The sequence below is a fragment of the Arvicola amphibius genome, chromosome 7, assembly GCF_903992535.2.
Source record: "Arvicola amphibius chromosome 7, mArvAmp1.2, whole genome shotgun sequence".
Taxonomy (NCBI): domain Eukaryota; kingdom Metazoa; phylum Chordata; class Mammalia; order Rodentia; family Cricetidae; genus Arvicola; species Arvicola amphibius.
In genome coordinates this window covers 42614383-42625114 of record NC_052053.1, presented here as the reverse complement: position 1 = coordinate 42625114, position 10732 = coordinate 42614383, and positions in this window count along the sequence as shown.

The following is a 10732-nucleotide window of genomic DNA, read 5'->3' as shown; positions in this document are numbered from 1 at the left end:
CTCCAGCACCATGTCTGCCTGCATGACACTATGTTGTACCATGATGATAGAGGACTAAACCTCTGAAAATGTAAGCAACCCCAATGAAATGTTTTTCCCTTATAAGAATTGCCATGGTTATGGTGTCTCTTTACAGAAATAGAAACCCTAACTAAGACAGGCTATGAATGTTCAATATACCCCTAGGCCAGTCTTCTAGAGTAAGTCCATGCCCTCCACAGGATGACAGTAGAATTCAGCAGTCTGTAAGGTTTAATTAAAGATGATCAATTCAGCCAGGTGTGATGGTGCACACCTTTAACCCCAACACTTGGGAGGTAGAGACAGGAGAATCTCTGTGAGTTTAATGCCAGACAGATCTATAGAGTGAGTTCCAGGCCATCCAGGGCCTGGGGAGGAGAGGTTTGCTGCAGTCTGGCACGGGGTCAAACGCTTTTAATCCCAGAGTTCGAGGCCAGCCTGATCTACAGAGCGAGTTCCAGGACAGTCAGGGCTACAAAAACAAAACAAAACAAAACAAAACAAAAACACCTGCTTTGAAAAAGAAAAACAAACAAAAAAGGATCAGCTCAAAATAAAAAAACCAGAAAAAAACCAGAGATCCAGAAAGAAGGAAGATTTGTCTTATCATAGGCCAGAGAGATCACAGAATGAAGCTCTGACATGAATTAGCAAAGATCTGAGCACAGCTGGACACAGAAAACATACTCGATAAGTCAAAGGAAAATATGGTCTCAATGAGCAAAGAAGAAACGGAAATTATATGGGAAACTAAACTGGAATCCCCCCCCAAAAAAAGTCTTCCCAGGGCCTGGGGCGATGGCTCGGTGAAAACAAAGCCTGCTGTATGGTCACGAGGGTTTAGGGGTTTAGGTCCCCAGAAGTCATGTGTGATGTCATGCTCCTGTAACCTTAGGGCAGAACCAGAACCAGCTAGCCAACAAGTCTGGCCAATCAGAGACTCTAGGTTCACTGAAAACCCTATCTCAAAACATAAGCTGGAGGGTCAGTGAGCCAGTCCCACTTGCCAATAAAGCTCTTGCCGACAAGGCTGTCAACCTGAGCTTGGTCTGTGAGACTCCCAGGGTGGACAAAGAGGAGCCTCAGCAGGGCACTGCCTCTTACTCAGAAACTGATGACCTGAAACAAGGTCCGGTGTTAAGATGTGGAAGAGCCAGTCTGGCACTGGTAGTCATTCCCATGGCCAGAGCAGAGACATGGAGAAGCTTCCGGCACATTAGCAGCTCGGCAGAGACCCATACTCCAGGGTACGCACGCAGGACAGCTAATACAAGCTGTGGCAGTCTGAGTGTAATTGGCCCCCATAAACTCATAGGGAGTGGTCCTGTTAGGGGGTGTGGCTTTGTTGGAGTAGGTGTGGCCTTGCTGAAGGAAGAATGACTGTGGGGGAGGCTTTGAGGTTTGCTATGCTCAGAATATCGCCCAGTATCTCAGTTGGCTTCCTATTGCCTACAAGATGTAGGACTTTCAGTTACTTCTCCAGCACAACGTCTGTCTGCCTGCTGCCATGTTCTCTGCCATGATAATAAACTGACCCTCTGAAACTGTAAGCGAGCCACCCCATTAAATATATATATATATATATATATGAGTTGTTGTGGGGCTGGAGAGATTGGCTCAGAGGTTAAGAGCACTGGCTGCTCTTCCAGAGGACCTGAGTTCAATTTCCAGCAACCACATGGTGGCTCACACCGTCTATAATGAGATCTGGTGTTCTGGTGTGCCCAGGCAGAACACTATATACATAATAAATAAATAAATTTATTTATTGTTTGTTTGTTTGTTGTTTGGTTTTTCGAGACAGGGTTTTTCATTGTAGCAACCCTCCCTGGCTCATACCTTGTGCCTTAGTTAGGGTCTCTATTGCTGTGAAGAGACACACAATGACCACAGCAACTCTTTTTTTTTTTTGAAGATTAATTAATTTGTTTAAGCTGGGTGGTGGTGGCACATGCCTTCAATCCCAGCACTGGGAGATGGGGCAGGTGGATCTCTGCAAGTTCAAGGCTAGCCTGATCTACAAATTAAATTCCAGGACATCTAGGATTGTTACACAGAGAAACCCTGTCTCGAAGGGGGAAAAAAGACACAAGATGTCCATTCTCTCTCTCTCTCTCTCTCTCTCTCTCTCTCTCTCAGACACACACACAATACAATAAATAGAATAAAAACATTTTAAATATAAGGTACAGAGCACTAGAGGAAAGACACCCAAGGCTGACCACTGGCCTACAAAGGCATACACAAACACAAACACACCCACATGCATGAGCATGCAGGCGCACACACATACACACACACACACACACACACACACCTCCACCAACCGTCCCACAAATGTAAAAGAATGCATTATCACTGGGCAGTGTTAGCACACGCCTTTCACTCAGGAGGCAGAAGCAGGTGGCTCTCTGTGAGTTCCAGGCCATTCTGGTCTAGAAAGCCAGTTCCAGGACAGCCAGGGCTACACAGAAAAACAAAAGATTCAGCGAAAAGTTCCGTGACAGCTTGACATTCAGTTGGAGATGGCAGGAGTCAGTGAATCTAAAGGCAGAGGGACAGACCTAAGGTCTAAGGGGAGAGTGGAGGAAATCGGACGCCAGATCCCTGCAGTTGGTCCTGTCACCTGTCACCCTTGGTACCATGATAGCATCACATCTCTCCTGACACAGCCATACAGTTGCATGCCTCTCGGCAACTTTTCCACAGGGTCTCAGGCTCTGCCTACTGCATTCTGCACAGCTACTGCCTGGGTCTGCTATGCACATTAAAAATGCATATGCACCCACACACAAAAGATGGAAAAAAAACAGCAGAGAACTACAGACTTTTCTTGTAATCAGGGATAGGACCGGGAACCAGTGTTACTATAAACAGGAGAACCTAATCCAGTGTGGTAACACTTCCTGAGCATTCCAGAGCCAAGGTCATCCTCTGAACTTCCTCTGGGGTCCTCTCAAGGGATCATGTTGGGCAGAAGGGGAGTGGGACATAGCTCCTGGTCTCTTATGGTTTGGGGGACTCTAAAGCCATCCTAGAAAACTCCTGCTAGTAGTACAGCCCCGTATGAATAGCACAGAGTCTTTCTATGCAAAGGCCACAGACAGCCATTAGAAGCTGGTCTCTGGGCCCCTCTGCTGGCCAAACCCAGCGTCTCCTCCCGGTCTCTCTACAGCAGCAGGATCAGTCTGCTCCTAGTCTCCTAGTTACTGCTGCCTCAGAGCTCCTTCCTGTCTGCACGCTCAGGCAACTCTCTACATCAGGCAGGTCCTGCCCTCAGCTAGCTACGGAGATAACATACAACAGAACACGGGAACAACCACCCAGGGCCCAGTCCATCTCTCTGTCCTAACTGCAGCAGAATCTGGCCTCGCGGGGTCCATCGCGAACAGTGCCCTGTCTGGTCCCTCTGTTTCTTCTCTATTCCACCCTCAAGGCCACCTCAGGCTGGCTCTGTTGGAAGCGGCATCAGGCTAGGAGGCATCACTGGCAGGCAAGGTGAGTTCCTCCTGTCCTCCTGCTGGGTCAGAGCCTAGAGCCCTGGCTTTGAGTGGGTTCCCAGGACCCTCTGCATTTTGACTTGCAGCAGGTATGGACTGATCCCTGGTGGTCTCCTAGTAGCTCTCCAGGTCCCTCAGCCCCTGACACCAGGGTTGCATGTGATTCTGGACTACAGAGCCTGGGAGGCCAGGGGAAGGAAGAGTGGCAAAGAGCAAACCTCTCCTCTTCAGAGAGATGATGTAGGAGTATTTCTATCTATCTGCTGTTTCATTGGTTAATTAATAAAGAAACTGCTTGGCCTGGTAGGTTAGAACATAGATGGGTGGAGTAGACAGAACAGGATGCTGGGAGTGAGGCAGATGACTCAGGCAATTGCCCTGCCTCTCCTCTCTGGGACAGTCACCATGACTCTCCTCTCCGAGATGGATGCAGGCTAGAATCTTCCCAGTAAGCCACTCCTCGTGGTGCTACACAGATTACTAAATATGGGTTAATCAAGATGTGAGAGAATTAGCTAATAAGAGGCTGAAACTAATGGGCCAGGCAGTGTTTAAATGAATACAATTTGTGTGCTGTTATTTTGGGGCATAAGCTAGCCAGGCGGCCCGGAGCCGGGCGGGATGAGAAACAGGAACACAGCCTGCAGCTCCTACTACAGAGAGAAGGTAAAAGCACTGTCCCCAGGGCCCCAGGCTATGCTTCTCAGAGGAATGGGGTTTTAGGCAATGACCTCACAAACCTGATTCTAAACCCAGAAGACCTCATTCCTACCTGGGCAGAAAGAGACCAGTTGCTTCTCAGGGGACTTCTGGAGCCACTGGACTATAGAGGGTGACTTCTTGGTGCTCCTCCCTCAAGGTGTTACACACTGGGTAACACAGTGTGTCTTCTTACTCCTTACTGCTGTTAAAATGCATGGTGGTATATAGCTTTAATTCCAGCACTCAGGAGTTAGAGACAGACAAATCTTTATGAATTAGAGGTCAGCTTCATCTACATAGCAAGTTCTAGGCCAGCCAATGCTACACAGTAATACCTTGTCCCAAAACCCCAAACACCAGACCAAACAAAAACAAAAACAAGTGGCCTCCAGCTTCTGAAGTTATTCATTAAAGATGACAAGGCCAGAGGGCACCCTTTGGCCACACAGCACTGGTAGATGTGGCAGGTAGGACTACAGGGACTACAGGGGGGCAGACAGGTGGGCTCCAGGGGCCCCTGCAGATTTCTGGGTTCAGTTGGGGTGAGAGCAGGGTGATGACCAAAGAGTGGGTCCAGTGAACAGTCCCTACCCCATCTTCCTGCTTACCTAGCCTCCTCTCAACTAGGCCCCAGAGGTTGGTGTGGGATAGGAGGCAAGGAGGTGGGGTAACACTGGTGTCAGTGCCCCCAGGCATCCCTGTCTCCACTAAGCCCCACAAGGCCCAGTGCGTTGCTTTCTCTGTATGAGGACAGGATAATAGAGCACACAGATGACATTCTTATGACGTTCACATGTAGAAATAATTTGGGTAATTTGGAGTTAAAACAGACTATTAAAATAAATTTTGGAGCCAGAAAGATGATTTTTCAGTTAACTGTTTATCCAGAGGAACTGAGTTTGGTTCCCAGAACCTACATCTAGTGGCTCACCACTGCCTTTAACTCCAACCATGGAATCTGGTGTCCCCTTGTGACCTCTGCGAGTACCTGCACCTGTGTACACACACACACACACACACACACACACACACACACACACATACACACACACACAATTAAAAAGAAATTAATTTAACTCACTTCTCTCTCTTTTTTTAGTGTGTCTTAGGGTTTCTATTGCTATGAGGAGACACTGTGACCATGGCAACTCTTACAAAACAAAACATTTAGTTGGGGTGATTCGCTTACACTGCAGATGTTCAGTTCATTATCATCATGGGGGTGTGCAGGCAGAGATAGTGCTGGAGAAGGAGCTGAGAGTTCTGTCTACATCTTGCAGGGAACAGGAAGGGAACTGTCTCACTGGGGGTGAGCATATGTGAGACCCTCAAATCCCTCCTCCACAGTGACACACTTCCTCCAACCAGGCCACACCTCCCGTTAGTCCACTCCCTTTGGGGGTTATTTTATTTCAAACCACCACAGTATACTATTAGAAAATCCAGAATCACACATGTAGTTCAACTGTTCCTAGTAGATGTGCTAGGTTTGTCTGAGGAATATGGTATTGAAGTTGGCTGTCTCCTACTAATCAAACGCATGTGGCCACTAACCCTCTCAATAATATGGGGAAAACTTACAAATTCACTGTATCTCCCAGTTCCAGGGGGACAGATCTGATATGCAGAGTCTACTAGGAACAGAACCCACCATCCCTCAGATCCCAGAGGCACCAGGGTAGCCAGCACAAGGTAGATATTGAGGAGCCCGGCTGGCATAGCTGAACCTCTGCAGCCAGGCTGGCTCAGGCCTCCTCTGAGAACAGCACAACTCATGAGCTCTCCTCGTTTCTGCATGCATTTCAGAAACTTCCTATAGTTTATCTGTAAACAGAGACTATGCCTTTATTTCCCACCCGCCCAGACCTGAATAATCACACAGAAACTATTAATTACAACACTGTTTGGCCTATTAGCTCTGGCTTCTTATTAACTAACTCTTACATCTTAATTAAGCCATTTCTATTAATCTATATATTAAGCTGTGGCATGCTGGTAAGGTTCCGGCATCTGTCTTTTTCAGTAGCTACCTGATGTCTCTTTGACTCCACCTACTCTCTCTCTCTATCTCTTCCAGACTGGCTATATTCTGCCCTGCCATAGGCCAAAGCAGCTTCTTTTTTTAAAAAAAAATATTTATTTATTTATTTATTATGTATACAATATTCCGTCTGTGTGTATGTCTGCAGGCCAGAAAAGGGTACCAGAACTCATTACAGATGGTTGTGAGCCACCATGTGGTTGCTGGGAATTGAACTCAGGACCTTTGGAAGAGCAGGAAATGCTCTTAACCACTGAGCAATCTCTCCAGCCCCCCCCCAAAGCAGCTTCTTTATTAACCAATGATAATAAAACATAGTCATAGCATACAGAGGTTAATCCCACATCACTTATCAACATAATTCACAGTAAAGCTTACCTTCTGAAAGCACATGCTCAGTATACAATTCAATGAAAGAACTTTTCATCGCCTGCTAGGGACCACCCACACTCATCAGTTGTTGCCTGGGATTTCTGTCCCACCTGGTCCTACAGCCGTTCCATCCCAAAGAAACACACAGAGGTCTACATTAATCATAAACTGGCTGGCCTGTTAGCTCAGGTTTCTTATTAACTCTTACATCCTACATTAACCCATAATTCTTGTCTGTGTCAGCCACGTGGCTTACTACCTTTTATCAGCGAGGCATTCTCATCTTGTTTCCTCTGCATCTGGGTGATGACCACAGACCAAGTCTTTCCTCTGCCTAGAATTCTCCTGTTCTTGTCGACCCGCCTGTACTTTCTGCCTGGTCACCCTGCCTGTACTTCCTGCCTGGCTATTCGCCAGTCAGTGTTTTATTAAAACAATACAAGTGACAGGGTACAAGACCATTGTCCCCCAGCACTCAGTAGCCTCCTCGCCCCTCATCTTCATTTGACATCTATGAATTTACTCGTCTGGATATTTTCCACAAATAGGATCATAGTGTATCTGTGGTTTTTTTGTGTGGCATTATCTTCCCAAAGTCCAATCATGCTATGTCTGAACCTCATCTTTTTATAGGTAATTAATAGATAACTGTATAAATATGCCCAAGTTGTTTGCTAGCTTTATGTGGATACATTTCCATTTATCTGAGGAATCATGAGATTATTTTTCATTCTGGTGTTGGTATCATTTTAGGCTTCTACTTGCAGTATACTTTACTACAGCCTCACCCACACCTGTTAATGTCTTTCTGCAGCACCCTGCGCCCCCCCCCCCCGTCTGAGCTAAGTGCGCTACAATATAGTTCGCGAGCTTCAGGCAAGGGGCTGGAGGTTGAGAAAACACAAACAGAGACAGACAGACACACGGACCTCCAATCACTGGTACAAAGCCCTTCTTTAATAGCACCATGAAGGCTTAAATACCCAGCAGTCAATGGCCAACAGGTGAAAATCCCATCCTCTGGTCCTCTAGGGAAGGCACAGCTTTTTAGTAACTCCACTTAGAAGGTTCTAGCAGGGAAGAGCAGCTGAAGGTCAAGACTCCAATTGGTCCCAACATCTTTCTTCCATTTCATTCACCCCGTGGGATTCCAAAGCTCAAGGATCAAGAGCTGAGGTTTCCTCTTTTTTTTTTTTTTTTTTTTTGGTTTTTCGAGACAGGGTTTCTCTGCAGCTTTTAGAGCCTGTCCTGGAACTAGCTCTTGTAGACCAGGCTGGTTTCGAACTCACAGAGATCCGCCTGCCTCTGCTTCCCGAGTGCTGGGATTAAAGGCGTGCGCCACCACCGCCCGGCTGAGGTTTCCTCTTCAAGGACTTTGTTTCTCCTAGCTGTTACTGGGTTGTACCAGGCCTGGCCCTCAGTGGCTACCCTGGAAAATGGGTGACACCATTGCTGCCCTGGACAGAGTGTCTCATGTACACAGAGGAGACACTAGAGGTACCTTTCCATTGCTTACTTCCATCTGATCCCTAGACCCTACAAGGCCAGAGAAGGAGCAGCTAAATGACTCCATACCCTGTTCACCTCCCTGAGCATTCTGTCCTAAAGAGAAACTGAGGCTTGGTCTCAGATATGGACTTTTAAAAAATAATTTGTCTTTTGTGTATGTTGGTGTTTTGCCTACATGTATGTCTGTGTGAGGGTGTTGAATCCCCTGGACCAGGAGTTGTATTATAGACAACTGTGAGCTACCATATGGGTGCTGGGAATTGAACCTTGGTCCTCTGGAAGAGCAGCCAGTGCTCTTAACTGCTGAGCCATCTCTCCAGTCCCCAGATATGGCCTTTTGAGGCTGGCATAGCAGGTCCCTTGGACTCTTCAGCAAAACTCAATCCCCAGCATAGAGACAAGGGCCTACCTTCCACCTGACTTCTGCAGTCCTCGCTCCTTCTTCAAGATTCATGAATGGATTTGAAATCATCCCCAGAGGAACCCCTGATGCTCAAATGGCAGCCACACAAGGACTATGGACCCACACAGAGTCAAAGGCCATGTGTCTGTCCAACTGGCATGCCTTTGGACAGGACGGCATCACGACAGCTACTCCACAGGTCCATGTCCACTTAAACATAAGCTACCTGGCCTTCATAATCCATGTGAACTGTATGAGGAACTCATCATGCATGCTCACGGGGAAGTCACTGTGGCCGACCTTTGGGGTTCAGGAGGAAATCCTTGTAGAACTTGGGACAACCACGCAACATAAGAAAGCGGACTGTCTTAATTATTTTCTAGTGCTGTGTAGACACCATGACAAGGCAAATTATAGAAGAAAGGATTTACTTGGGGCTTACAGTTCTAAGGATGAGTCCATGACCACCAGGGCAGGAGGATGGTGGCAGGTAGGTGTAGCTTTACACTCAAAATAATTACACGGAAACTGTATTCTTTTAAACACTGCCTGGCCCTTTAGTTTCAGCCTCTTATTGGCTAATTAACCCATATTTAGTAATCCGTGTAGCACCACAACATGGTCGCTTACCAGGAGAGATCTTAACCTGCGTCTGTCTTGGAGAGGAGAAGCATGGCGACTGCTTGAAGCGTCTCCCCAACTCTGCTTCCTTTCTCCCACAATTCTGTTCTGTCTACTCCGCCTACCTAATTTTCTGTCCTCTTAAAGGGCCAAGGCAGTTTCTTTATTAATTAACCAATGAAAGCAACACATAGACACTCCTCCATCAGGTAGGCAGACATGGCACTAGAGCAGTATCTGAGAGCTTTAACCACAAGCATGAGGCAGAGAGTGAGCACACTAACTGGGAATGGTGCAGGCTTTTGAAACCTCAATCCAATCCCCAGTGACACACCTCTTCCAATGAGGCCACACCTCCTGGTCCTTCCCAAACAGTTCCACCAACTGGAGACCAAGCCCTCAAACATTTGAGACTTTGGGGGTCATTTTCATTCAAATCACCACATTGGCTATGGCCACTCTAGGAAGAATTGTGACCCATGGGAAAGAATATGGGCCAGTGGGAGGGCAGGGATGGAGGTTAAGGTGGCCTTCTGGGAAGGGGCACTGAGTAACAAAAGGGAATGGAGCCCACATGGGAGTGTGGCAGCCTGCTTAGAGACAACACAGGATGTGGGGATTGGGCAGAATGGCTGCACCAGAACCTAAAGAAGGCAGGTTAGCGTGGGTAGTGTGGTACACACCTTCAATCCCAGCACTCAGGAGGCAGAAGCAGACCCATCTCTGTTAATTTGAGGCCAGTCTGATCTAGAGCGAGTTTCAGGACAGTCAGGGCTACACAGAGAAACCCTGTCTTGAAAAAACAACAAACAAACAAAAAGAAGGAAGAGGAGGAGAAGGAAGAGGAGGACGAAGAAGAGGGGGAGGGGGAGGAGGAGGAGGGGAAGGAGGCAGGTTACTCCAGACAGCAAGTTTAGGGACGCTCACCCATAGAGGAAGCCAAGGTACACAAAACCCCAGGAGCTCAGGTTTACAAACTCTGCTAAGAGCCAACAGTTGGCTGACACCATCCGCATGATCTCATTCCGTTCTCATAAAGGTCTTGCCAGGATAGAATTGATCGCTGCTATTGCTACACCTAAGGATGAAGGGTATGAAAAGCTAAGTATCTGTTGGGGTCACCCAGGAAGGAAAACCAGCTGTATAACTCTAAGCACAGGAGACCAAGAACTAGGCCAGGAAGGTGAATTGGCCCAAGTACCGTTCGTTGATACTAGCTCCTTGGGCTGGGTGCTGCGGTGCTTAATCATGAGCCAACCTGGGCTAGTCATGGCACCTCAACACCTGGTCAGGGAGAAAATCTCAGCAGCTTTGGGTAAGGCGTATTACCCATACTGTGGGTGGGTCTCATCCAAGCAGAATGTTTGAAGGTAGACATCAACCTCCATGTGTCCTGCACAGTCCATATTGGGCCGCCCCACCTGTCATAAAAGGACACAAGCCCCGTCCAACTAGTAGTTTTTTGGACAGCTTTGATCACACAGGGTAAAAGGCACGTGGAAGAAGACCCAGTTTCCGTGGCCACTTTTGTAAAGGGGAGGAGCATCCAGGCCAGCTCCCACT